General features: G+C 43.8%; 1 protein-coding gene across 2 annotated transcripts in view; it reads left to right on the top strand.

The window, feature by feature from the left end:
• The window catches only part of RTKN2 (rhotekin 2), a 208,407-nt gene that overhangs the window by 48,118 nt on the left and 133,288 nt on the right, over positions 1-27,001 (top strand). For both annotated transcript variants that reach the window (XM_069795977.1, XM_069795981.1), the window contains exon 2: positions 18,251-18,340. The gene's annotated coding sequence lies outside the window, so the exon portion shown is untranslated. The remainder of the gene's footprint in view (positions 1-18,250; positions 18,341-27,001) is intronic.

Consider the following 27,001-nt stretch of genomic DNA (forward strand, 5'->3'; position numbering starts at 1 on the left):
AGGCACCACGCAGCCACTCGCTCACTTCCCCCCGCCCAGTGGGATGGGGGAGAAAATCAGGGAAAAAAAAATAAAGCTTGTGGGTTGAGGTAAAGAGAGTTTAACAAGACAGAAAGGAAGAAAATAATAATAACAACAATAACAGTAAAATTACAATAATAATAAAAGAATTGGAATATACAAAACAAGTGATGCACAATGCAATTGCTCACCACTCGCCAACTGATGCCCAGTTAGTTCCCGATCAGCGATGTGCCCCCATCCAGCCAACTCCCCCCAGTTTATATACTAGGCATGACGTCACATAGTATGGAATATTGCTTTGGCCAGTTTGGGTCAGCTGCCCTGGCTGTGTCCCCTCCCAGCTTCTTGTGCCCCTCCAGCCTTCTCGCTGGCTGGGCATGAGAAGCTGAAAAATCCTTGACTTAGTCTAAACATTACTTAGCAACAGCTGAAAACATCAGTGTGTTATTAACATTCTTCTCATACTAAATCCAAAACATAACACTATACGAGTTACTATGAAGAAAATTAACTCTATCCCAGCTGAAACCAGGACAGTGGGGCATCAGTAAGAACAGTTATGCAGTTTTATAGAGTGCGAGCAGTATACTGGGAAGCTTGATGATGCCTCTGAATATTTTGGCTGAGCTCTTTTGGCCTAGGACTGAGTTTGTCTGAATTGTGGTGATAGCCATTTTGAACAATGTCTTGCTATAACGTCCTAGAGCTGATTGTAGCAAGGGGATAAAAGAAAAGATTGTGAGAAGCAGAGGAAATACTGGACTTTAGTGCTTCTAGGAATAATAAAATGTCTGTTCTCCAGTATGTTTAGCAAGCATACAGAAACAAATAATCTGTGGGGTTGCTTAGCATTTTCCAAGCTTTTATTAGGATGATAAAGGTAAAATCTTGGCCATCTTGAAGACAGTGGGAAACTGCCTTTGCCTCTCTTGGGTCAGGATTTCTCCTTTACATTTGTGCCTGCTGTACTTGGCAAATAACCAGAAACCCCATTGCAGCTAACCTAGGAAAGCAGAGAGGAGCAAGCACCTGAGCTGTACTTTCTAAACAAAATGGAGTGTCCCCAGGCAGTGCTCGGGGGGGATGTTGTACCTGGACACCCTCAGTCCGTCTCCATGCTGAGGGTCTCCTGAGCAAAGAGGTGGTGAGAGCCAACAGGAAACATAGCTGCTTGAAAACAGGGCTCAGAGGTGGCAAGGGACTCATGGCAGGCCAGGGGCAGAGCTGGGAAGAGACCCTGTTGGCCTGACCACCTCTGATTGTGCCTGTATATGCAAGGAATTTAGGTAGTGTTGCAAGTAAGTAAAGTTACCCTGTGTTAAATGCATCCCAGAAGGAAGCGACTTCTGCTCCAAAATCCTGACAAACAGACAAACCAGAAAAAAACCTCTCAATTGCCCAGAAATCTTGCTTATAATATGTATTAGTGCATGGAAATTCTCCAAATTTAAGTGACAAATGCTTAGAGCTGGAGTATGTGAAATGGTGCCATACCTCATTTCTGAGCCATGCAAACGTGGACCAATTTGACCACAGGCACCTCTCCTCTGGTGCCTTAATTCTGAGTGGATAGATTATAATAACTATTCCTACTTAAATACTGCTTTTTCTCTTTTGACCTCAGAACACTTTAAAAAGGGGATACTGCTTCAGCTCAATCATGGGCTAGGAATTTCTGTACCAAGTTTTAGCCTAAGAGCGGTTACAACAGCCCAACTTACAAATCTCTCAAAGATCTTAAACTGATGCTACTGATCTCCAAATGATAGCCTCTTAGATATTATTACTGAAACTTTCTGGAAGTAGTGCAAACCAGGAGGGAGCAATTAATCCTTGGAATAACCCCATTTACTCTAGCAGTTGGGCCCTGAGGGAGTAGGAGCACTTGATGTCTGACAGCAGCCCCAAATGTCAGTATTTCTCCCCTTGTTCATTTGCCTGCTTGCTGTGGTAGATTTCATGCCGTTATAAGCTGTTTATGTACAGCCTGATCAAAGTACTTAATGACAGGGTTAATTTCTACGTATAATGAGGAAGTCAAGACAGGAGACAGGTACTGTGTAATCGAATTTTTCATTTTGGAATTTGTTTCTCTCCATGTAGGGCTTAGCTTTGATTTTTTATTACCATTAATGTCTGCATTTACTGTTCTTTCTAGTCTCTTAGATGAGCTAAACTTACTGTGGAAATAGTGGAGGCACTGAATTGTTCCAACAGCTTTCGTGAAAGTATGATGGTAAAGTAGAAAGAGTCTATAACTTCTCCGCAACAAAACCTCAAAATGCAGTTTGGTTTGGAGGACAGTTCTTAATAAAATTACACTGCTTAAATAGTCTACTGAGACATCTAAGCCTCTTTTTATGACTCAGTAGGTATGTGCACAGGCATGGATGCTTAGTTATGTGTGTACATAGCCAGAGAAAGAGACAAAGATTGTGTTTAAATCCAGAAATCGTATAGTTCATGAAGTGTGTGTCTTCAGCAAGACTTTGTAGACATAAATCACTCCCCATAGCATCCCTTTGAAAGAGCTGATGGTGAAAAAGAGGTTAATGGTCCTCACTTCTCAAAGGATGGAAATGAGATATGAAGCATTAGATCTGCATTTGCCCTGCTTATTTTGGCTTTCATTTTTAGATGCACTGAGCACTGTGAATATTTCTGGACATTCAAAAATCTAGGGCTATAGAAGTGATGGAGGCATTGGAAAATATGGCTCTCACTGAGGTAGCCAGCTTCAGGAATCAAGCTGGAAGTGGAGGTGAAATTAAACCTGGGCATATCCAGCTCACCCTGCATCCACTTTTTCTAGCACTCTCTAAATTTTAGGAAAACAGTGATTTTAAAGTTCATGTGATGCTAAATTCTGTGAACCACTGTTAGCCAAGTTTCCTTATAGCTGAAGTAGAATTCTTTCTTTGTGAGGAAAGTGTGCACCTCTATTAGCACCACTGTGCAAGCTGTAGTTTGCAAATGCGGTGGGAGGCTTTGCTCATGCTAATTTGGGCTCAGTCATGCACCGTCTTTTCTCCTTTTACATGCAAATAGCAGCTGTGTCAGTTTCTGGGATGCCTGCTTGCTCCTTTAACGGAGAGATTCCTGTTCATACCTTCAACCAGTGCATTTGTGCGTGGGCAGAGGTATAGCGCAGTGGTACAGTTGCTGACAAGGAAAGAGCTGTGATGGAGGTTGGAACAAGTTAGTGAAATAGAGAAGTTTTGAAAGAAGGCACTGAGCTCTTCTGGTGTGTTTTCATGTATTAAAAAAAAGGGAGGGGGGGCAGGAGAACAGCAGATAATCCACAATCCTGCCCCCATAAAAAGGGATCTCTTGATTGCCAGAGGGATCAATTTCTTTCTTCTGAACCCAAGGATTCAGGCAGCAGCCCCGGGAGCGGAGCGGGTCAGCTGCCAGCCTGCGCAGCTAGGACGGCGGTGGGCTGAGTGCAGGTGCTGGGATCCCTCACCGTGGTGCCCGGTACTGCAGGAGCCGAGGTGGTGAGCTGTCCTGCTGGGAGCCGTGGTGCCACTCTTGCCTGGCTTCTGCAGGTCCTGTGCTCCAGAGGGTCCGTGGCCTTGCCGAGCCACTGGCTGCTCTGCCGCTCTGCTCTCCCGGCGTTTTCCACGGTAGGGTGCTGCATGTCTGCCCTGCTGCAAAGACAAGGAGGTTTACAGCACTTGCTTGGGGCCAGCAGGCAAATTGGGTAGAAGTAATTGAAAACAAAGCATATTGGCATGATTTTATTTTTCTCCTCTGTCTTCAGCCTTCATCTCCGCTTTATGCATGGGGCTCCCTGAACCCAGCCACTACGTTACTCTTTCTGTTCTGAAAGGCCGTCCCTGCTCTTGTGTCACAGAAGTCAACGCAAAATGAAATCAGATAAATTCATTTCCATGGCATCACTTTGAATGCCACTGAACTTACTGAAGAAAGTAGGCATTAGTACCATGTGGGCCACGCAATGTAAGTGTTGAACAACAAGGACCTGTTTAAAAGGGTGTTTGATTTAGGGTGCAAGGATTTCCAGGAATTTGGAGTGCAAAGTTTTCTAGGAAGGGCAGCTCAAAGAAATATGATGTCCCTGTGAAGTTCTCAGTTGAGCCTGTAGGCGGCTTGCCACAAGGGTTTTCAGGTGACAGCTCACCTTTTAGAAAGCCCTGGCTACTGTTTGTCTGTTCTCCCCTGGAAAGACTGCCTTGATGTCAGTGCCACAGCAGGACTCAGCGTACAGCCAGGACTCAGTGTATGTCTGCTTCATTGTGTGTCCATGGACATCCTTGAGGCTGTAACATAATAACTGTGAAATAACCTGCTTCAGCTCCCCTCTGACCTGCTTTATAATATTCTTGAATATATCCCCTCTGTGTGAGTGCAGGTGACAGAGTGGGGTAAGGGGAAGAAACATGTGTACATGCTTTAATCATACTGATGGAGTGAAAGTGATGCCATCTTTATATAGGGAAGGCCCTTAAACACCTCTTTAGCCTCTCCACTGATCTGAGGGGAAACAAGGCTGTGGCCTGTAGGGTTTCCATTGACTTCAGATTTGGCAACACTAAATTAAGTGGGTAATATGTTGTGGCACAATAGGATGAAATCCTGTCCCTAGTAATGGCAGTGGATTTTGGTATTGATTTGGAAGGTATTTTAGGATTTCAGCTGTACAAATTAGCAGCAAACCCCATGATGAAATAATCTAGTTATTTCCTCTCAAACAGAGGCTCATCAGCAACATGGATATTACAGAAAATGCTTTTCAAATGGAAATTTATCCTGTTGCAAAGGAACATCTTGAGCTATTGACCCTGCAAAGCAATACATGCATGTAATAAAGTTATTTCCTGTCTAGTTAAAACGTCCTTGTAACAACATGGGTGGATCTGGTTATAGTGTTCTCCACCATAACAACAATTTATCCAAAGCAATTCATTGTCTGGCCTAAATTTTGCAAAAATACCTGGTCTTTAAAACCTTTGAGAAAGGGAGATATTTGCACCTGACATGTCTACAAGTAACTTAGATCAGGTTATTGATCGGTCCTGTATATGTTGCTTTCCAGTGGAAAGATGAGATGGAGAGGCCAATCCATTACTGCAGCTATCTACCACTGGAAAGCAATAGCGCTAATGATACAGGTTTTCAATAGCTGATTTATATTATCCTGGAGTCAATAAAAAGTCATGATTTTGTCACTGTGGTGTTTAAAGCAATGCTCCCAAATGCTGGCAGGCCCCAAATCTGACCCTCTCTAACACAGCTGCTGTGTTACAAGCAGGTGAGAACATAACAAACCCCCACCAGTCCTCCAGAGTATGGGCTGGACAAGCTCTTAGCTCGCTGCGCAGTGGGTCCTGTGAGCCCCGAGCTGGTGTGAGGCTCGTTCCAGTGAGTGATTCCTGTTAAGACTAGCTGTGGCTCCAACAGCTGCTCCCCCGCATCATGGCACCTGCGAGGGGAAAGGTGAAGGAGTTACAGTCCTTTCTCTGGGCAAATATTGCACCTAAGCTCTCAGTGACTGACTGCTGATTTGGCAGTGATGAATGAGAAATACGTGTCAGCGGCTATAAATGAGAGGCAGTAACTGGCTCCCCTCTTCTTCCTTCTAGTGATGCAGGTACTTTCAGCACTACAGAGGAACTGCCCGCTGAATCCAGCGTGGTGCAGAGCTCCTGAGGGAGAGAGTGTCAGCAGCGAGGAGCTGCGTTTGCTGGCGAAAGCATTTGACAAGCCATGTGAGAGCCAGCCTGAGCAGTCAGTGGGCAGAGTCCCGTCCTCTCTTTTGGCTGTGTTTGAACATGGGAACGGTCACATTAGAGTGGACTATCCTAACAGGTCAGCTCAGCTAGGCTGGGGGCTTGCCTCAGGATGTGCTGGCGGATCCCAGCAACACGTGCACAGGGGAAAGGCTCTGTGGAGACCAGCCGCGCACGTAGAGAGGAGAGGGTAGCTGTAGCGTGGAGGTTTGCATGTTCGGATGGGCTGACCCACAGGGACAATGAATGTCTTTTTGGATTTGTACACACCCTGTTTTCATGCAAACATTTCATGCAGATCTGTAACATGCGATAGCTGCCAAGCATCTTTTACACAGTCACAGTCTAGTGACTGAAGGATCCGCTAATTAAGAAGCCCCTAATTAGGCTTTTAAATGATAAACTGTAATAGCTCTAGTGCAGCTGTTATAAACTGTAGAGTAAATTATACCCAGTTGAAAGAGGCTTTAATTACGTATTTATATAACAGACTTTAAGGACTTCGAAAGATAAAAGAATTTTTAGTATCTGCAATTAAAAAAACAAGAGAGCAACAATAGAACTCTTAAACCAATGAAAGCAAGGAAATTAAAAGTTAATCTGAAAAGCTGTGCTGGTACTTTCTTTTATGCTCATGGCATTCTAATTTTTTAGGGGTTGTTTTTATTCTTTTTTGTTTTCATGATGGATGAAATAAAGAAGTATTGTCAGCCAGGAGTTTATGTCCTCTGCTCTGGATTTCCTAGCTTTTATAGGTCCATGTACGGCATTAATGATACTTCAGCGAACTTTCTGTGGTTTCATTTTTGCAGAAATCCTAGCAAGACGACCCTTATCAGCCAGCTTTTCTCCTTGCATCCTGATTTACAGAACAATTAGTTGTACACATGCCTTTGTGAAGTCAACAGGAGCTCAGAAAATTGGTCGTATTGGGCCCTTGGAGACCATGTTTAGGCCAAATCTAGCCTGCACATTGTTTGTGCAGTTTTGGCAGCCCTTCACCATGCTGTGCTTACCAAGTTGGGAAAAAAGTTTGGATGTATTTGGGACTATTCAGCTATTTTGTGATTGCACTCTGGGCTTCTTTTTTTACAGGTCTCAGTCCCGCTCCACTGAAATCGAGGAAATTTTAGCCCTTGCCCACTTTTGGGGCTGGACCAGACTCCAGTCTGCCTACCTTTTAGGCATCAGCACCGCTCCTCTCCCCCAGTGCTGCCTGACTGTGCCTCTCTTGGTAACCTCACCAGTTCTATCTCCAAACTTGCATCTGCCCTCAGCCTCCCTCACTTACCTAGCCCTCTTTGCTGCCCTTCCTTGCCACCTCCAATCACAACTAACACTGATGCACTGCAGTGAGCAAAGGCCTCTTTACAGAGAAAAGGAAAGATGTCTCTGATGTGCCATCCATTGCTTGATGGCTTTGCTCATCTGTTGCCAATTCTCATTTCTTAGATTACTGTTCCTCAGGACAAGGTCTGTGCTTTTTGAGCCTGCATGCTGCCACCACATAGAAGATACAGATGTTAGTCTGTGATGTGCAGAGAGCTCAATTCCTTTAGCTGCTCTCAGGGACTGGCCTTCACAGCTGTAGGACTGAGCAGCCCATGACAGCCAAACAAGGTAGTGCTTTTTGCTTATTCCAGCCACATCCAAGTATTTTTATCTGGAAATGTCACAGCAAGGGAAATAAGGACTACAGTTCTCATAGTTAATTTTTATGACTGATTAATTAGCCCAAAGAGTATTAAATTGTGCTAATGTAGTTTGCTTCTTCGATGCTGTCTTTTGACTTCAATGGAACTAAATACATGCTTAAAGTTAACTACATGCCTAAGTGCTGTGGTGAATCGGAGCCTAGGGCATTAATTAGAACTTGGCTCAGATTTACTTTCAAGGCTTGCCCCCCCCCCTTTTTTTTTTTTTTTTTTTAACTCTTCAGCGCTCAGCAGTTTAATTGGTATGCAGATGTTCCCCTTTATTGCTGGAAGAGGCCTCTGTCACTGTTCTGAAGGTACTCAGACATCAAGGCTGGTACAGCGGGCAGGAAGAAACCCCCCCTGAAGGCTTTCAAGCTTTGTGGGAAATAATGATGTATGAGACAGCAATTCCTTTGGAACCTGAAGGGAACATGACAGACAGAATAATATGGGAGGAAAACATTGTCTTCACAATTGAGACTGATGGTCTCATCTTGTCTCCTTGTTATTGTTACCAATCAAGACTGAGATGAGCTTTCTTATGAAGAACTTCATTTTGTGGCAGATTCTATATGTTGGACACACTGCGCTCAGTGGTAGCTTTCCATCCAAGGTACAGATATTGACAGGCTCTGAGAAACCCTTTGGGGTGGTGTTTTAGCTTAAAACCTAAAATTCCTTCCAGCATTGAGATGCATTTTGTCAGGAATGACAGTTGCAGTTTGATAATCTTTTACCACTTTGCCTGCCTATCTCAAACAGCTAGCTGGAGGGGAGAAACCCAGAGCTGCTTGGCACAGGAGTGTCAGCTTTATGAATCAGCTTTTCTCGCACTTTATTAATTTCACTTTCCAGTGGTTAGTGCATGTTTGCAAGACAATTGATTTGTACGGATCTGTGTAGGATGGAGCAAAGCTGGAACTAAAGAAGGAGTGCAAGTTGACAGCAATGCAATAGCTCTAATTGACAGATACCAAAGGCACTATTTAAAGCAACTTTTCTTTTGCTGTTTAGGTTAAAAATGGCCCTCAATTTGTCCTCCAATTGCCATGTTCAAAAATAAGTGTTTTCATGTATATTCATTTCAAATGGATTAGCTGAAATATCAAATGCTCATTTTCTATACTTGTATTTTCAAGTTAGATGATTCAAAATGCTGTTGTGCAAGGTACAGGAAGATGGCTGTTTCTTAGCTCCTCCAGAGTAAAAGCTGTCTTTCAGGGGACACTTTGCACATGTGAGATTTGTGTTAGTGGTTTTTGCACCCACAGTTTCATCAGAAATGCATTTCAGCTAATGGGAGGCAGAAGGACTAATACACATGCTACATGTTGTGGGTGCAAAAATGCAAATAGAAATTACACCCACCATGGAAAGGGCTAGGAAAATGTACCTTCCTGGATGTGAGCAGGGCAGGTTAGGAAACATCATTTTCCTTTTACAATTGGCTGTTACTCTTTACATTTCTGGAGAGTTGGGATCTTGCTGTTAATCTTACAAAAATAGATGCTGTGGTGAAGCCTCAGGCATGAATAAAATTGGATGTTAATCTTAAAGCAGATTTTTTACAGCTATGCACTCAGAGCCAGTGAATCCAAATGATTTTGGAAACTGTGCTTGTTGCTTACTTAGATCAAAATGCCATGGGGAAAGAGGTCAGTGGCACAGGTACATATTGTAACGTTTGGGGCTCCTTAAAGTTGAGCAGATAAGCACAGCAAACATTAAACATCTCTGGCTTGACACAAATAATAGGCAAAGCTGAAAAAAGCCTGCTGACAAGAGGAGTGGGTGTTGGTGGGTGACTTGCCACAGTTTTAGAGCTGTTAAGTGTAGGTTTTTTAGCATTTTCATTATTTAAAAGTGGAGTGGTAGTTTCTTCACTCCCTCTGAAAAGTTACTAATTTACTCTGAAATACAGGGTAAGCCACAATGATTTAACAGATTTGTAATGTGCTTTAGAGTGATTTCAAGTAACAGACACCCTTCTTCTCTCCAAGCTTCCCACTGTCTCAGCTCTGCCCTCACTCCTTTCTCTGTGTACATCTGCACTGAAATGCAAAGCAGAAGCTGCCCCACGTGTGGCTTTAATCTGTCCACCTCCAGTGTCAACAGGTTGGGTGGCTTTGATCACTGGTGCTCATGCCTCATTCACAGTGTTCAGAAACAGAGGCTGTTAGCTATGTTCAGATGCTGGGAACGGCATCCTAGACCGCGGAGTGGCCCAAAAGCTGCTGTTCTGCGGGTACTGCTGCAAGTGGACAGGCCTTCCTTAGAGTAGCCCAGACGTGCAGAAGCTGCCTTTTGCCTAGTGCATGTAAAGTGCCTAGTGGAGCATGGCCAAGGACCATGACTAAGGTCCCCAGGACTCTCCTGGAATACAGGCAATATTAAGTAATCTGCAGTCCTATGTGTCTGATTCAGAGAAGGCAGCTGAGTTGTGTTCCCAAGGGGCTGTCCAACAAGACAGGCAGCCTGTGGGGATGGGAGGTGGTCAGAGGATTTTCTCTGGTTATCAGGCTGAATGGGTCTCATCTATCTTATGCTCCAGCCGATTCACGCCTACATATTGCTGTGCTGAATAACCGTGCCTATGGCAGGATGCTTAAGCTGGAGGCCTTTTGCATGGATGATATTTAAATTTGATGGAGCCTCGATGAGAAGGAGCTGGCCTTGCATTTAGTCAGAGAGGTCTCTAGTGGTTTGTGGTAAGGAATTGGGACCTGGGGCTGAAGCCACAACCTCCAGGACCAAACCACAGAATTTACACAACTGCCAAGGCCTGCCCGTTTGACTTCCCAGCAGAAGGTCTGTGTCACTACACATCTGCTGCTTTGCTGTCTGCTCTTGTCATTGCTGTTTGGGGGAAGAATCTATTTTGTTCAATATAGCAGTGTTGTCTAGCTTAGTTTAATTTTATTAGCTGCTGCTGATTTGTTACTATTCTGTGCATCCATGAGTTTGTTTAGTATCAATAATCAAGGGTAGAAATACTTGAATGGAAAGCTAGATGGAAATGCTGAGGTTCTGGAGGACTCCAGGGTTTCTTTTGCTCTTCTTTGTTTCCTTGTTCTAGGAGGCCTGGAGAACACTTATCCATTCATAACAAACTATTCAAGATTCACGGGCCTGAAAGGTCACTGTAAGTTTCTATTGCTCTTCTGGTGTGATTGGTATAGATCACGTCTTCTAGCAAACTTCAAGGAAGAAAGCTTTTGTTACAAGGAGAGATGTGGTGCACCCAACCTCTATTTGGAAGAATATTTTGTTGTGAAACCTTTCTTCTTCTGGAGGCTTGAGCCAACTGCTTTTGATCTGGGAGCTTACGGTGTGGGTAAGCACAGCCATATTGGGCTGGATAGATGTCACCCTCAGGGATTTGCACACATAACTCTCTTTGACTTGAACTGGAGAAGGGCCAGAGTTTGTTCGCTTTCACTTTCTGTCACTGAGAAAAATGAATGCTGTTCTACAGAAGCTATAATTTTTTCCTTTCTTCCCAAGTAGATGATGACTAAAGAAGGCCTGAACTGAGTATAGATATTCTTATATTTACTTGAAATGAATGTAGCTCATAACTCTTATTTTAGCACCAATCTGGAACACTACTGTGAACAGATTTACAATGTCTGCCTGTTCCTTACCTTGGCATTCTGGCATTTATGCTCATTCTTGCACTAATACTTGGGAGTTTAATGAAGCCAAATGTCTGAAAGGTGAGTAGGTGAAAGGTAGATACTTTCATATACAAACCTATTCCTTTTGTGTGCTCCATAATCTTCTTTTAGTTCTTAAATATGTTTTTATTCTTCTGATACTAAGGGTCTCGGCACTGATTTTTGTTCCAGTATGTGTGTCATCAGTGGAGTTATTAGCTGTGTTACAGTTGCATCATCCTTTGTTGCTGGATTGAAAAGATCTACTAACGTCAACCGTGTGTTTTTAGACTAGATACTTACAGAAAGCCTTTACTGTGTTTATAGAAGAACAGACTTAATCTGGAAGTCATTGAGAGAAACCAATAAAGAACTTCCTTGATGTGATTTTTGGAGTTACTCTGTGGAACTGAATTGCATGTTTTCAGGTATTGGACATAAGGGCACTTGAAAGTATAAAGAAGGTGAAGTGTAGATGATAATGAAAATGTTTTTGGTATTTATAGGTTGGTCAATAATGTCAGTATATTAAAGTGATATGAAATATCTCCTTGATTTCATGGACAGTGTCTTACTGTATATAGTTTACTGTAATAACATGATCCTTGGTATATACTGATGATAAGTTTAGCTTTATAAAAAGTTTGTTAGTAATCCAGTTGCCCTGAAATGCCTTATGAAAAGTATGTTTATTACAGAACACATACAGTTGCTGTCTGCCTAGTGTTATCCCTGTTATAGCGATCTAAGCTAAGGAAACACATTTGGAAAAAACATGTGCCAAGCAGAGATGGTTAGGGATTTTTATTTGTTAGACTTGCTGGAAACATTCATCAATAGTTGGGACATGTGGTCTTTCAAGTAGATTTCTTTCACCCAGATTATACGTAAATTGCAGGATTCTTCAAGCATAAAGTCATATGCCAGGAGTATGATATTAGCATTTCTTTTAATAAGAATAACTTTGGAATAGGTACCTCGTTTGGTGAATTGCCTTCCTTGTCATTCATCACTGTGTAACATCTTTGTAGAACTGCAGTAACTGGAAGGAAGGAAAATACTGGAAAGTGTTTCTGTAATTGGAGCTGGGTTTGGCAGAGAGTTCTGCCTTTCTGGAAAAGAAATGCTGATTTTGGTTCTTTACTTTGCCATCCCCTTTTTGTGCTGTTGTGTATTGGAATAAAAGAATAAAGGTGAGCACTAGATGAGCTGTGAATTCCCTTTGGACCAGACTTTGGGAGGGAGTCTCTGCTCTGACACACATTTTGGTGTTACTTTGTCCTGGGGGACTTTATTCACAAAATCTCAGAACATATTCTTCCAATAAGATTTCATGTAGTTCGATAAATGTTTGGATAAATTTCATACCATTTTATCAAAGCAGGCACAATAGTTCTTTCTTGAGAAACTGAGCTTAAATGAAATGCTCATTTATGTTGGTGGGATAATAATTAAGACTACAGATCCAAATCAGTGGTTTGTTATTCTGTTGCAGGAGTAGGCTGAATCAAAGCCTCTGTCAACAATTAGAGCTGAAATACTGAATTAACATACTCAATAGTAGCACATCAGGAGCAGTCTTCTACTTGGGACAGTGTTGAGATGTACCTTGCTCACAGAAGCTCTGCAAACATTGTGGAAATTGGACAAACACAGTGCATCCTTGGACTGCAGGGATGTTGCTGCTCTCTGAGCACTGCACACTTTGAGTGTGTTCTTGGCTAATGGAAATCTGCACAGTATTAGGGGAGCTTGGTGGCATGGGAAACAGTCACAGCTGCTCTATTAGGATGGCTTATCACTTTCTTGTGGGGCAAGGTACAGCCTCTGTTCTCTTTTGCACTTGTGAAACTAGTATAATATTAATTAGATTGTCATCAGCTTTCATTAGTGAAACCCCATAAAACAAAAAAGGAATGGCTCTATAGTGACGCTAAAACTTGGTAGGTTGTTTATATTAAGTGGGTGAGCAGATATCAGTAGCCATGAAGACACTGCTTTTCCAGAAATATGAAATATTTAGGTAAAATATCTAGGTAAACTCTGAACGGAAATTTGATTACTGCCTGCTAAAACGGTGACCTCTTCCCTCCTAAATAGGTTGTATTCTCTTCTTGTTGAGACCCTTGCACCTTCACCTAGATTCCTCCCTGGGCAGCTGCGGTGAATGGATCTGGCTACCGAGTGAATCTGGCCCACTGAATTCCTTTTCTTTTTGTGCAGTTGAATGAAAAGTGTGTCTTTTGTAAAACAGAGACAGAAAGAAATATTGATGACTGCAAGGGCATCTACAGAAAAGGATAAGAAAATTACTCTACTACAACAGGGAAGACAAAGGGGCTTTGTTAACTCTTTCTTGTAGGTTGTATATATTAATAGTAACAACTAAAGTTTTGTATTTTTTCAGAGAAACACACAAGGCTTTGAATTGTATTGTTTTAATTGCAGCTAACTGAATGAATTAAGTGGAAAATCGCGCACAGTACTTTGATTGTCTAACTCTCTGTATGTGAGGCTTTGGGAACAGTTTGTTATTATAAAAGAACAGCACTAACAAGAAATCAGCCAACATATAATTGCTAGGCTGAGGGGCAGTTTGGGGAAAGCTGATATTTATTTATAAATTATTAAATAAAAGCACATACTATGTGGATCATCTCTCACTGCCTCCACAATTCATACATTACTCATCTTCCTAAATTTCATGTTCTCCAGGACATTGCTTCTTATAACCAGTGCAGGCATCAAACCCACCCACATCCAGGAAAGGAGATGCCTGTGTGTTTGTTACAATGGCAGTTTTGGTTATGGGACTCATCTAAGAACGTGAGCCTTCAGTTCAAGGAAAGGACTCTTGACCAGATTTTTAAAGGTTGTTTTATGTGCCTAAAATACACACAGAGCCCCTGGGACTCTGTTCAGGTAGCTTAAACTCTGGCCAGTGTTTCCTACTGACAAGGTATCTTTGGAGATTTATGACCAGCCAATATCGTAAATAGAAGGACTTAAGAGCAATTTAGGCATTAAATTTAGCAGGGCTCTCAAAAAACTTTGCTTATATAATTCCCATCAGTTTTGGTAAGAATGAGGTAACTTCTGATTGTCCCATATGGTTCTCTCTGCACACTTAGTGCCTTGCTACCTTAGGAAACACAGCCACTTTGCAGGACACCGAGAGGAGGTAGGTGGTGGTTGGACTCACCGAAAAGGTGGAACAGTACTTCATCCTCAATGTTTTTGGCTACCAAATATCTCTTCCAGCTCTCCCGGGGGATAGAGCTGCCATTCTTTCCTTCAGCATAGATTTCTGGGCTTTTTTCTAGGAGAGCAGATGTAACTATTATGGTTGGCCCAGCTCTTCACAGCTGTACACCATTTCCTCTCATTTCCAGGCAAGAGCCAATAAACTGAAATTATTGATTAGCCTTCTGAGGCTTTCTAGCTGTGTGGGAAGAGCATTCTCCCCTGGCAGCTGAGGAGATGATTTCTGGGGGCACGCACAGCCCAGGTTCCTTGCCTTGCTGCCCTTCTCAAGGGGCAGCAGTAGGTGCTGGTGGATGTGGCACTCACAGTCAGGTACACAGGGCAACCAATAACAGTATCGATTTCAGAGGACCCAGTCGCTAACCAGGTGCACTGACACGTAGGCCATTCCTCACGTGCCCACATAACAAGGGGGTGGGTAATGTCCTGGCCTCACAAGAGAGATATGTGTCCTACAGACCGAGAGGCAAGGCCTTGGCGTTCTGCAGCAGAGGTTCTGGGGATGGAAAGGTATGCCATCACCTGGGTAGTGGCACTGCTGGACACATCATTGGACTTACTGTGCTGCTATATACAAATGATGTTTGTGCTGTGCAAACAAATCACACTATTAAACCACTTAAACAGGGTTTATACAATTTTAAAATGGTAGAGGCTTAATTTTATGCCTTCATCTTCAGGCTTGTTAAAACTTACGTGTCCACACTGAAGTGATGTGAAGATTATACCACTAATACTGGCTACCAACCTAGCTGATGTGGGACCGTGTCGTGCAGAAGGCGCTTGAGAGACGGAAGTGGGCAGAGCTCAGCTTCGCACAGCTCAGCTCTTGCCAAGAGTTGCTTGGTATCCCTGCCGCTGTTTTTTGAAGCCCAAAAATGTTTTCCCGCATATAACCTATTTTTCTACAAGAGAACACAGATGCATTTATGAAAGGTCTCAGCTTTTACAGTAAATCTGGTTTGTATAGTTTCCTCTCTATATGTATGTTGCCTGCATAATTACCAACAGTCATAATGAAAAACATAGCTTTGTTACATGAACTTTCAACAATGGTTTTCAGTAATTTAGAAAATACTGGAGCTACTTCCAACAAAAGGAAAAAATTAAAACAAAGCCGCTTTGAAAATGTTGATATACTCAGGGAAATAAATCTTCATTTTTGACCCTGTTCTATTCTCTCTCTGATACTAAAACCCATATAAAGCACTATTGATTTCAGCCAGCTCAACAGGAGATAGCGTACGGCTTCTACCCGCTCTCCCCTGCATTGGGGGGCTAAATCTAGGCCATGCTCCTGTGTGGCCTTTGGCTGGGTTTTATGGGACAGCACTGCAAAAGCTGTCCTCACTGTGAGAAGTAACTCACCTTCACCACACCTCTTTTTCCAGCAGGACGTGGGAAAGTTGCTGGATTAAATTCTTCTTGATCACAAAACTTGTTGTATTGGAGGCACTTAAAATATACGGCCTTTCAAACCCTTGTGAGTTCACAGCATTTAAAGATAAGAGCACAGTATTGCCAAGAAATGGCTCTTGTTGAGGCCCACAATTAACTTTATCAAAAGAAAGAATCTTATTTTTGCCTGCTGCTGATAGAGGGTGCATCTCAAAGCATCCTAAAGTTGAAGATAGATATAGCGTCTGGTTCAGATCACAATACGGAGAAAGATTCAGGTTAACTAGTATTTATTGTTAGTTTAAAGTTATTCCTTTTGGGTTGAGCTAACAGGCAGGAATTGGAGCCCCACAAAGTTGCTTCTCCTGGGACGAGAGATGAATGAGATAGACAGTCTCTGTGGTGAAAATGTATTTAGGGATGGGAGTGTCGCTAAGGAAGACCGACCTGCCGCGGGGCTCTGTCGACCTGCAGGGAGGATGCTCTGAGGGGCGACTCACCGCTGGCAGGGAGGGTCGGGTGTAAGCATGGACTGAGGCATCCCCGGGGACCGTGGAGAAGGGGAGGTGTCCCAGGTCCCCCCTCAACCCGGTGCCCTCACATCTCTGTGCCCACATGACCCCCGTTCACTGCGTGTTGCCCTTTCTGGGTGCTTTTGGCCGCAGGGAGCAGTTGCGCAAGGGTGAGCCGGCAGCGGGCTGGCTGGCAGCCTGCAGAGAAGGCAGCTTTCCAGAGCCCCTCCAAGGCTTTCAATTCCCCTTTCCTGCCACTGTTTTCTGCAACGCCACATGGGCTCTACCAGAAACAACACCACGGGTTGAGTGCAGCCGTTTAAGATAACTGAGCTGTTTTTTTTCCTGAGGTCTCCCCACTGCTCCCACCGCTGGAGACCAGACCTTCATGTTTTTGCAGCTCCTGTTTTTTATACATCCCCCCTGCCCCCCGAGTGTTCAGTTGGAGTTGAGATGTTCCTAGCAGGATGTCCTGTGTGTTTGGGCAGAGGGCCCCTTTTCCAGTTACTGCACAGACTGTTTTATCCCCTCAGGAACTTGCAGAGAAGTTAATTTACATTTTGGCGGGAATTTTCTGGCTTTGCAGATGCCTGGTTCCAGCGGCTGGGGAAAGGGCAGCCCCACGGTGGGCAGGCTCTGGGCCTCCTGCCCTGCAGCCATAGGGCACCACCTCTGCCACTCTGTGACACGATTGGCTGGGCCCTCCCAGCAGGCGGGGCTGTTGGTATAAAAGGGCTGCGGGCGTGGCACTCCCGTCCTGAGGGGCTGAGGAGATGGCGGTTGGGCTGCGGCTGTCTCTGGGCTGTGGCTGTCTCTGGGCTGCCGTCGTGGCTCAGAGCACGGTGTGGACATGGCCGGGCAGCCTTTGCTTTGTGGGCATGGCTGCACAGGTACAGCTGGAGGCCAGGCAGTGTATGTGGATTTGTGACTCTCCCCTGCCCTCTTTTCTGGAAATGTTTGCTTTACGTTCTCAGCAAGATCTAAATTAAATTATCTTCATGTGCTTTTGGCTGTCCTCCTTCCCCATCAACCCTGTGGAGGAGCTGAGGAGGGGCTGGCCCCTCCTAGCCACCTCAGGCAGGCCGCTGAGGTGGGGCTGAGCTTGGGGTCCTTACCAGTGCTTCTGTTTGCAGGGACCTCGCTGAAGAGCTGTTGGGTTGAATAGAGATAAAATAGCATAAACTGTGGTTTTGAATGCAAGTTCGCTTGCAGAAGGGTGGGAAAAGGACTCCCACACTTGCACATAAGCAAAATAGGTGGTAATTCTGCCTTGGAAACACCATGGTAGTCTCTGGAGAGACTACCGAGCAGTGAGGTCCAGCCTTGGAGCACGGTGCTAGGCCTTGCAAAACTCTGGTATCACCAGCTCCTCAGTGGTCTGCGGGAGCCTCAGGTGCACGAGACTTGTTGCTTTTAGCATAGGAAAATCCTAAGCTTAAAACAAACCATGTAAAATAAATGGTAAGAGCACCTGTTTCAAGGCTTCTTATGCCATCATAAACTACTAAAAAAAAAGAAAAGCAGGAATATGTTTTGTTGCTTACTTAATTGTGGAAATTATAGTATGTGCTGGTGGTAAAGGCCTGTTACCAAGGCTAAATCCCAATTACATCAGGTGTTTTCCATGTCATTGTAGTCTTGAGTGTCAGCTGTTTTAACAGTGCAACAAAACATTTGGGACAAGCAGCCCAGTTACTTGAGAATTTGCCCATGTAGATGCGTAGACCCTCTCTTGATTTGGCCACCGCTTACTGTCAGCATAGCATCCTTCTACTGCTCGCGAGTATGCAAAGGTGTGGACAAAAGGGCTTGGAGGTTAAGCAGCTGATTTAAAATTGGCTTTGTTTCCCTTTTTCCCGCTCCCTTTTCCTGGTCTTTAATTGAATGACTGAAATGTGTGTTCAATAAATACCTACAAATCACGTCTGTCTTTTGTTTGCTCCCAGAAGGAAGAGAACAGCACTTCTACCTGTGTGATGGAAATGTGAGGACACCTATGAATCTGCAGTGAACTCCAAGCTGTATGGCAGCTACAGGTAAGCTCAGAAATTAAGCTGTTACTATGGACGGCACAAAGCTTGGAATCAGTTTGTTCTTGCTCCTTGTGTTGACTACTTGAAAGTAAATTCAGTTTTACGCTGTGCTCAGATATAGTCTTTTCCATAGTCTAGGTGTTCTGCATGTTCACTGAACAGAACTGACTTTGTGTTTTGGACACATGATGAGGCTGGATGGGCAGGTGCGGTAGATGGGGTTAGGTGGATCTGCCACCCTGGAAAGCATTGGAGCTGGATTACACTTGTGAGATGCTAGAGTTGAAAGAAGTGTTTAGTGTGTCTTCCCTTTCCTTTTCTCTTGTGCTCTTGGGCAGGTGGGACTTGGAGTCTAGGACCTCAAGTCTAGGGGCTTGGATTATTAATTCCTGCTCCTTGTTGTTCCAAAGGGATGATGGTCCTCCAGCCTTTGCACTGAGTCTGAAAGCTCTGAGTAAGCACAAACCTGTTTCAGGGCTGAACATGGACATAGTTGTCAGTATTAATGTCTAATTATTATAGCTGGTTTTCAGAGTGAGCCTTTCTTTTAACATGAAATGTATTTTCTGAGCTGTTGTCTCAAGCTTTCTACAGATCCAGGAAGACTATGTTGAATGTTGGTAAGTACATACTAAAGAGGATGTGGTTGACTTCACATTTTGAAATAGCTCTTCCACCACAAGAGTTAGTAACTACTGCCTTCCTTTTAACTGAGGGTTTCTATCTGTAGTATAAATCTGTGGCAGTGACTCTGGACTATACTTGTAAATATATTTGCCAAAGTTATATATTGGATAATTCCTCTGTTTCCAGCATGTCTGAAATGACACATACAGAAATGTAATTAAAAATGAACATGCTATGGTAATCTGGAAATCTGCATGTTTCTATCAGCTTTTTAACACCTTACTAGGAAATACTTTTTCCTGTTTTTGTTACATCTTCTATTTAAATTAATGTCATTGACATGAGGAAAATATGTGTATGTGCTGAAGGGGGCTGGCTAAAGTATTCATTTGTGTTAGAATATTGCGAAGCATTTTCAAACTAGAGGCCATTACAAAACCTAAGCAATCCCATAGCACAGGAAGCCCGTGGTTTTCAAGTATTTGGTTTGCGTGGAAGGGAAAAGTTTATAGAAGAGGCTTGTGGGAAATAAATGGGAGGAAAAAGGACATTTACTTTTTTGCAGTTTATTGACTGGTTGACAAGTCAGACCATATATATTTCTCTGTCTTCCCATGGCTGGCCAGGATCAAGCAAAGGATTCCTTGGAAAGGAAGGGAGATGTCTTGGATTCCCAAACATGAAGAGTTTCCACTTAGTGATTATCATATACTCAGCTCTGGAGAGTGCTAAGTCTTTGGTTTAGTTTCCCATACAGAGAAATGGAACATGACCGAAGCAGGGATTTACACTTATGGCATGTTTCAGAAAGTCCAGGAGCTTTCAGCAATGCTCTATACAAACACAGCACAAGTGCCAAAGTATATGTATTTCTTGAGGTAAAGCTTCACAATATTACATTAATTTCTGAACTTGTATAACTACTAAGAGAGTAAAAAGGACTTGGAAAGAACATCTTTTTCTGAAAGGTTTTCTGCTGCTGGTTTTGGTTGAATCTACCTTACTGTAGAGGCATGTTTTTGTCATGCACTCTACATAAGGAGAGCACTCCTTAATAATAAAAAATTAGCAGGACACAAGGAGATATCATACTGTCCTGGTGGTCAAGTTGCCAGCTGCCCACCAGACAGTCTCTCCAAAGTGGATGCCTTCGTCCAAGAGTGAGAGATTTATTTGTGGACCTGGCAAATTCCTGCTATGGGGGGCTATATTTGAAATGACATCTTCTTGGAATAGCTCTCAAGCAGTATGTGCCCGAGTATCCACAGCTGTCCTTTCTCTCTTCCTTTAGTGTGAGTTTTCTGCCATCTTAGTGGGGGGTCTCCTTTTTATGTGTACTCCTTAATACTTAGGAACTGAATGTAACTTTTATCTGTTTATGGGTTCTGCAGCATTCATAAGATGACCCTTTCCCACTGCACTGAGTACTTTCCCATTCTGCATGAATGATGCACATAGTGTTGGGCTGTATATATTATTTTTCACCAGAAATAAGTTTTATTTCATGAAAGTGGCCAATTGTAGAGAAAATTTGCAGATTAATGCAACTTAGGCAGATGCGTGATGGAACAGTAGAATAAGTATGTGCATTGAAATGTTTCACTTTCTATAACCCTCCTTTTATCTTTGACTGCTAAAATTCAGGCTGTCAGCACTGATACCTGATTTCCCTGTTGGCCCTTCAGATTCCAAGTGTGTTTGGTAAACTGCTGAGCTGAGCGCATTTAGCAGGGTGGACAAGGTACTTGTGTCATTGCAATCCAAGATAAAATGAAAATTGCTTTTGGACCAGTATGCTCAGTGTTTCTAGGAGGCCCTTGTAGTGTAAGGAGTGGGCAGATGCTGTAGTGGGCATGTAGCCTAAGTAATGCTCTATGGATCTTCAGATAGATAAGGCAACCATAGTGTGTGTGGTATTGCTACAAGCAGCAGTCCCCTTCAGCACTGTGGGCCCTGCTTTGTTTGGAAGGATGTAGAAGAGAGGAGACAGAGCATCTGTCATTCACACTCAGGCTTTCCTGTCTTCAGGGAATCAGCAGAGCAGCCCATTGCACTCTGGCGTTGCCAGTACATCATCCTAGAGAAGAAGGTGAGTGTCTCGTTTGAAACACCACTTTCTCTTTTCAAAGAACTCTCTCCAAACCTCCTGGAGCTTCTGTCTTCACCGAGGAACTGGAGAAATACCCAACCATGCAATATCCCTTTCCGTCTCCATATTCTTGGGAGAATGATGGACAAACAATTCCAATAAAGCTGCTTGTGTGTTAGCTAATCAGGGTCTTTCCAGACATCTCTGTGAGACAAAGAGCCAAATGCAGACTCCAACACTCCTGGGGCTCCTGTGTTTCTCCCGATGGACATTTCAGCCTGTTAAACTCATCCCTGGAAGAGCCCTGCTTTTCCACTTAGAGGTTGTGGTGTGCAGAATTGAAAGCTTACTTTATTTCAGTGTTAGAATAGTCACTCCATAGACTTTCACGGAGCTGTGAATCCCTCTCCCCAAGTCAAGTCACGTCTCCCAGTTCTTCTCTCTCTCACTCCTGACACAGAACCATTTGCTTCAGTAGATTCTTGACTTCATTGTCTGTTGCGCAGCCCCTATTACAATACCACAATACCATCCAAACTGTTCAAGATCTTCTATGAATTTTCTTTATGCTACTCACAACAGTTAGAGAAGTGAAACTTATCGAGTACAGAGTTACAGAGAAAACATTAAAGCAACCAAAGAGCAACTGAGGCTGTAGAGCACACTGAAGGAGCATTGCCACTGCTGTCCTGGGTCCCCAGATGGGATGTTCTGAAAGCTGCAGCTGCTTTCCCATCTTACCTTAACTCTCTGCACAAGGGTAGAGAGGAAGCAGGAAGAGAAAGATGTTTCCGCAGCTATTGCAACATGCTGTGGTATGTAGATTCCATCTCCCTGCCCTGTGACAAGCATGGTGTAGGCCACAAAGTGCTGCAATCCTTATTGGGGCTTTTTGGGCCATTTTTTTAAAGAATTCCATCTTTGCTGTCACGTCTTCCTCCCTCGCTGAAGGGGGGACTGACTAATTAGCATCGGTTCAGTGGCAGATGCTATTGTGAAAGTGGTTTGATGGTGATCTAACTGGGAATAAGATCCCCTTAAAGATCTGGGCAGACATCTTCTAACCTCTCTATGATACGGGCTCTGTTGGCTGGTGCATGAAACCAGGCCCACGTAGTCCTGAAAGGGTGAACCCTGTTGCTCACAAATGGCTGCTTCTCTTCCAAGGTGATACCTGTGGGCCTTATGGTTGCATCCTGTGCTACTACTCACTGGCATATTAAAAACAATAACGGCATTGATTGTTTGATATACCTAATAACATTTTTTTAATGGGAGAATAAAATGCTAGGGTTGATGGTAGTTACCTGTTTCACTCTGAACACAGTAAGCATGCAATCAACATTGGTTCTTTTCTTCTCAGTCTGAAATCACATTAACATTAGTCATGTAAAGGGCTATACTGTTTTGAAATAAATATTTATCAACATATGCTATTGTGGTTTATTTTTAGTCTGCTGATGTGTTTGACTAGTATCTCATATGACCATGACATTTGTAAACAGAGTAGGGAGGGTGTGTCACTGCCCTTTATGTTGGTATTTTCTTGGTAATTGTTATCAGATCGTGATACTCACATGTCAGACCCTAAACTAATTGTAACAGCTCAGACAGGAGAGCTATAACTAGAGTTCTTGCTGTTACCAGCTTTTCCAGTTGGTTTTAGTTTGGTTTGCAGAGGAATGATTCAGGTGCATAAATGTAGAGGAATAGTGCCATTTGAGGTGCCCACACCCGTGGTGCCTGAACTCCAGCTATTGCTGCAGAGGAGCAGTGGCCTCCCAAGTGTCCTGTGCCGCAGTCTCAGCCCTATGCAGGCATTGCAGATGCCCAGAGGTGGCTAAATTGTGTTGGACAAATTGTGCAGGCAACTGACCCTCATCCTAGGTTTCTGCCAGCTGTTTCCCATGGGTGTCATTAGGGAGATACTTTCAGCACACAGCCATCTGCTGACACCTTGCGAGATGATCCTCATGCCTCCCACTGAGCAGGCACAGGCTCAATCCTCTTAGCTACTCCCTAGCTACTGCATCACTCACTGCAAGCTTGGCAATTTGGGCAGCCTACAGAGAGAGATGTACATACTTTTTCTCCCTGATACTATTTGGGAAAATTTCCTCACATGTATGAGCAAATACAGTGGTCTTGCCAGCAGAAGACAGGGAAAAGCCTGAAAACTTCAAGTTAAAACTGCCATGCTTTAAGGTGTAATGAATTTGGCTTTTTACACATAATTGAAATCTATATATGTAAGTCAACCATATCCACTGGTTTGAGGCTCATAGAGCTATCGTGTAGGAGATCAGTGAGTAGTTCAGAGGTGCGTGGGCTGCAGCTTGGCTTGCAGTGTTGGGCTGTGGCAAGAAAGTCTCTTGGTCTCTTAGGTCTCTCCTTGTTTCTGATGATGAACTGTAGAGAGAGAAAGTGTCTCTCACGTTTATTGTGGTACTTTCTCAGTACTGAACTGGTTTTCTCCACAGTAATTTCTGCAGCTGTCACAAGAGTGGTATGAGCTTTGAGACTGTGGGGATGTGTCCTTCTCTATCTGAGGTGATGTTCGGGAGTTAGGTGGCAGATTTCATGCCCCGGACAAGAGGCTGAGGCCACCAGTGGCGTCAACATTTGCGCAGTCATTGCACAGCATGGGACATGATGTGAAATTCTGGCAGGCCTGTCTGAAGGACACAGGTCTAACAATGCAGCACGGGCAGCTCTTAGGTACTTCTTGCCAGTCGTGCCCTCTGAGGAGAGGGATGAGGACATGTCCTACGTATGGGACTGTTGCCTCCCACTTGTGCCACTGCTCACTGCTATTGCTGACATGGCCTTCTAGGCTGTGGAGGGGTATAAAACTGAGGGCCTGTTCCCATGCATGGCCAGGCTGCCCAGGAAACAAGTTTAACCTCCCATGGATGGTTGTTTTCAAAATAAATCTGTCCCCGCTCATCACTATTTCCATCCTGCCACAGATTGTTGCACACCTCAGCTTGTGTGAGCACTCAGGGGAGGTCATCCAGGCTGCGCTGTGTTAGAGTGAGTGCTTTCTGTGCCTTTCCTAGCCTGGCTGATTTTGGAAAAAAAGCCTGCCCAACCACTGCTGCAGGGAGGTTTATGCTTCTGAATCCTGTTGGCTGGCTTCTGAAAATCATAAGCTGCAGAAGTAGAAAACCTGGTGGATGGAACTGCCAGTTATGCAGTTAAGAATGAATGAAAAAGCAAAGAAATGTAGGAAATAATAGAGAGTCAGTCAGCTTGTTGCCTAGGAGAGGAGGATTTATAGGATGCCAGAGTTCCTGCTGCCTTAAGGAAATGCTGTAATGACTGGCCAGCAAGGCAAGAGAGAGCTGGAGGGCCTCGTCACTGTGTCACATCGATGGCATGGGTCGGACCTCAGTTGGGGTAAGTGGGTGGTGCCTATCGCCTTTGCTTGTCAAACTCCTGGTCACCAAATACAAGGTGTCTGTTAAAACCCTTCAAAATATTTCACAGGGCATGCATTTGCCTGTGTTCATTGTATTTTTTTAAAGCAGTGGTGCTCAGGCAGTGTCTGTTATCTCAGGAGGGAGTTCCTCCCAGCCCATGTGAGATCAGGGAGCTGTGCAGAAGCACCTGCGCCGGTGGGGAGGTCGGTGCTCAACAGACAGCCCCATTTCTCTTGGTTTGTATGGGCATCCTGACTGATCCTCCTGCAGTCCCAGCTGAGCTGAGAGCAGAGTATGGCAGAAGGACCCCTGCTCTGCTCCCCACCTTTGATTTTATCCTGAGGAATGGAGACTTTAAAATTCATAAAGTCAGTGCCTTCCATCAGCCCTGCAAAACTAAAGATAAATGCTAATTGCTGAAGCCTTTTTCAATATGAATGGGCATACATCAGCTCCTGAAAAATGCACTTGCTATTTTAGTTAAAAATAAACAAATCAATTCTTGGGCTTTTGAACATTTAAGCTGCCTTAAGTGAGCAATAGATTTTTCAGAAGAAAAACAAAATTTACTAGGAGGCAATCCAGTACATCTCATTAAGAATAGGCAGGAGCACTAGGAGACCCAGATTCAAATCTTAGTTTTGCCAGAGTTTCCCGATATATGCCCAGAAAAATCAGCTAAATCATAAGACAAGAATTATCTTTCAGTGTATTCACAGTGTACTTTTCTGATAAACCCAGAACGATGACAGATTTGTTACAGCAGAAATAAAATTCACCTTGCTGATGGGGTAATGTGATAACTAATTGGATAAAATGTTTTTGTAGAGTTTTTGACCAGTGGAAAGGTAGGTGCTGTCAGGTCACTTGTTGCCTGAAATCATGGAGGGGAATAGCATGTCTTGAAAGAAGCAATTGCTGAAATAACCCTGTAGCTCATTTGCATTGATTGAGAGAAAGAATGGTGCTGTCCTCATATTCTCAATATTTTTGTCTATCCTCAGTGAACAGAGGGAGCTGATGGAGGCACTGACTGATAAGCGCTCCTGCTGTACAGTAGGATTTTGGTTACTATGGGGGGCTTTCTTCCCCCCAGGATAAACTGAATACTGGAAGAAAAGAATAGGGAAGGTCCCAAACAGAGGCACTTCTTTTAAAACAAACAAAAAACCCCACCAGAGGTTTTTTCAGTTTATGACAGTGAGGCAGCCTTAGCATTTGTTTCATGGAAACCTCTGCAATTGATCAAGACAGGCGATGAGTAAGATTGTGCTCTGCTCATGAAAGCACCTTCTTCCAGAGACCACTGCTTGCTCCTGATCTGCTGCTAATTAGTCTCCGCCCTGTGATACTGAGTCATTATATTCTTTGCCCTTTTCCATGTCTGCTTTTGGTGTGGAAACTGAGACAAATATTGCTCCCCTGCTGGAAATCATCGTCATGTCGTCAAATTCATCAGTACCTGTAAGCCCAGATGAGAGGGGAATATGGTTTTTTTTGTGGGTTTTTTTTTTTTTTTAGGCCAGTGATCTCTGACAGGAGTGTTTTGAAGTTCAGCCATGCTATATTTTACAGTGATGCCCTGCATATAGCATCATATAGCATCTGGCTAGTTTCTGTAATGTCAGAAATTATTTTATTTGTTAAAACAGCAAAGCTATTAAGCAGCCTTTAAAGCTACTGTCAGGAAAAGGTGGAGGCATTCCACACTTGATGCTCTTCAGTGCTTCTGTCAATGCAGGTGCCTGTGTTTGTGCTTGCCCATAGCTCTCTATGAGGTGTATTACCTCCAGCCATGACTTCCCAGTTTATTACAGGATTGTGCAGGATGTTGCCCTACAACTCTCCTGCATCCCCTTGTCCCATGCATCACTGGATTAAATGCCTCCTGCCTGATGTGTCAAGTTCTGTTTCACTTTGTTTTCTTGGTGGAGGAAGAAGGGGACGGGTTGTCGGGGTCACCAGTGTCTTTCCCTGCTATGACCGACTTCCTTGATTTGGCAGGCATTACTAGCACTGGGCTGTTCTTGAGAACGTGTCCTTCTGCTGAACGGTACTTGATCAAGGCTGATTCAGGCTTGGTGCTGTGACTCAGAAGTCTGAGCTGGATAGAGACCCTCAGGACTTATGGAAGCAATTAGCTTAAGGTGACCAACTTGGAAAGTTGCTTAGTGGGTTGCATGGTGGGTTAGAGTAGCAGATGCACACAATCATCCCATTATGCCTTAACGCCTGAAGTGGGCCAAGAGCCTCCTTCCTAGCTGTGTCCGCTGTGATGAGTGGCTGCAAAGCCATAGTGGATGTGCCTAGGCCACAGGAGCAAAACTGAAGTGAGTCATTAAAAATTTTAATTAACAAATAGTAGGACAAGTAGTAGGACACAGCTAACAGTTCCCCAAGAATCCATGTTCCATCCTGTATTGCTCCTTCCCCTGTTATCCCTGAATCCTCAGTATCTGCTCTTTCCCTTTCTTCAGCACTTCTGGGCTAGGTGGCATCTTACCTTTCCACAAAGGCTTGTCAGCT

The sequence above is a fragment of the Haliaeetus albicilla genome, chromosome 11, assembly GCF_947461875.1.
Source record: "Haliaeetus albicilla chromosome 11, bHalAlb1.1, whole genome shotgun sequence".
NCBI classification, from domain to species: Eukaryota; Metazoa; Chordata; class Aves; order Accipitriformes; family Accipitridae; genus Haliaeetus; species Haliaeetus albicilla.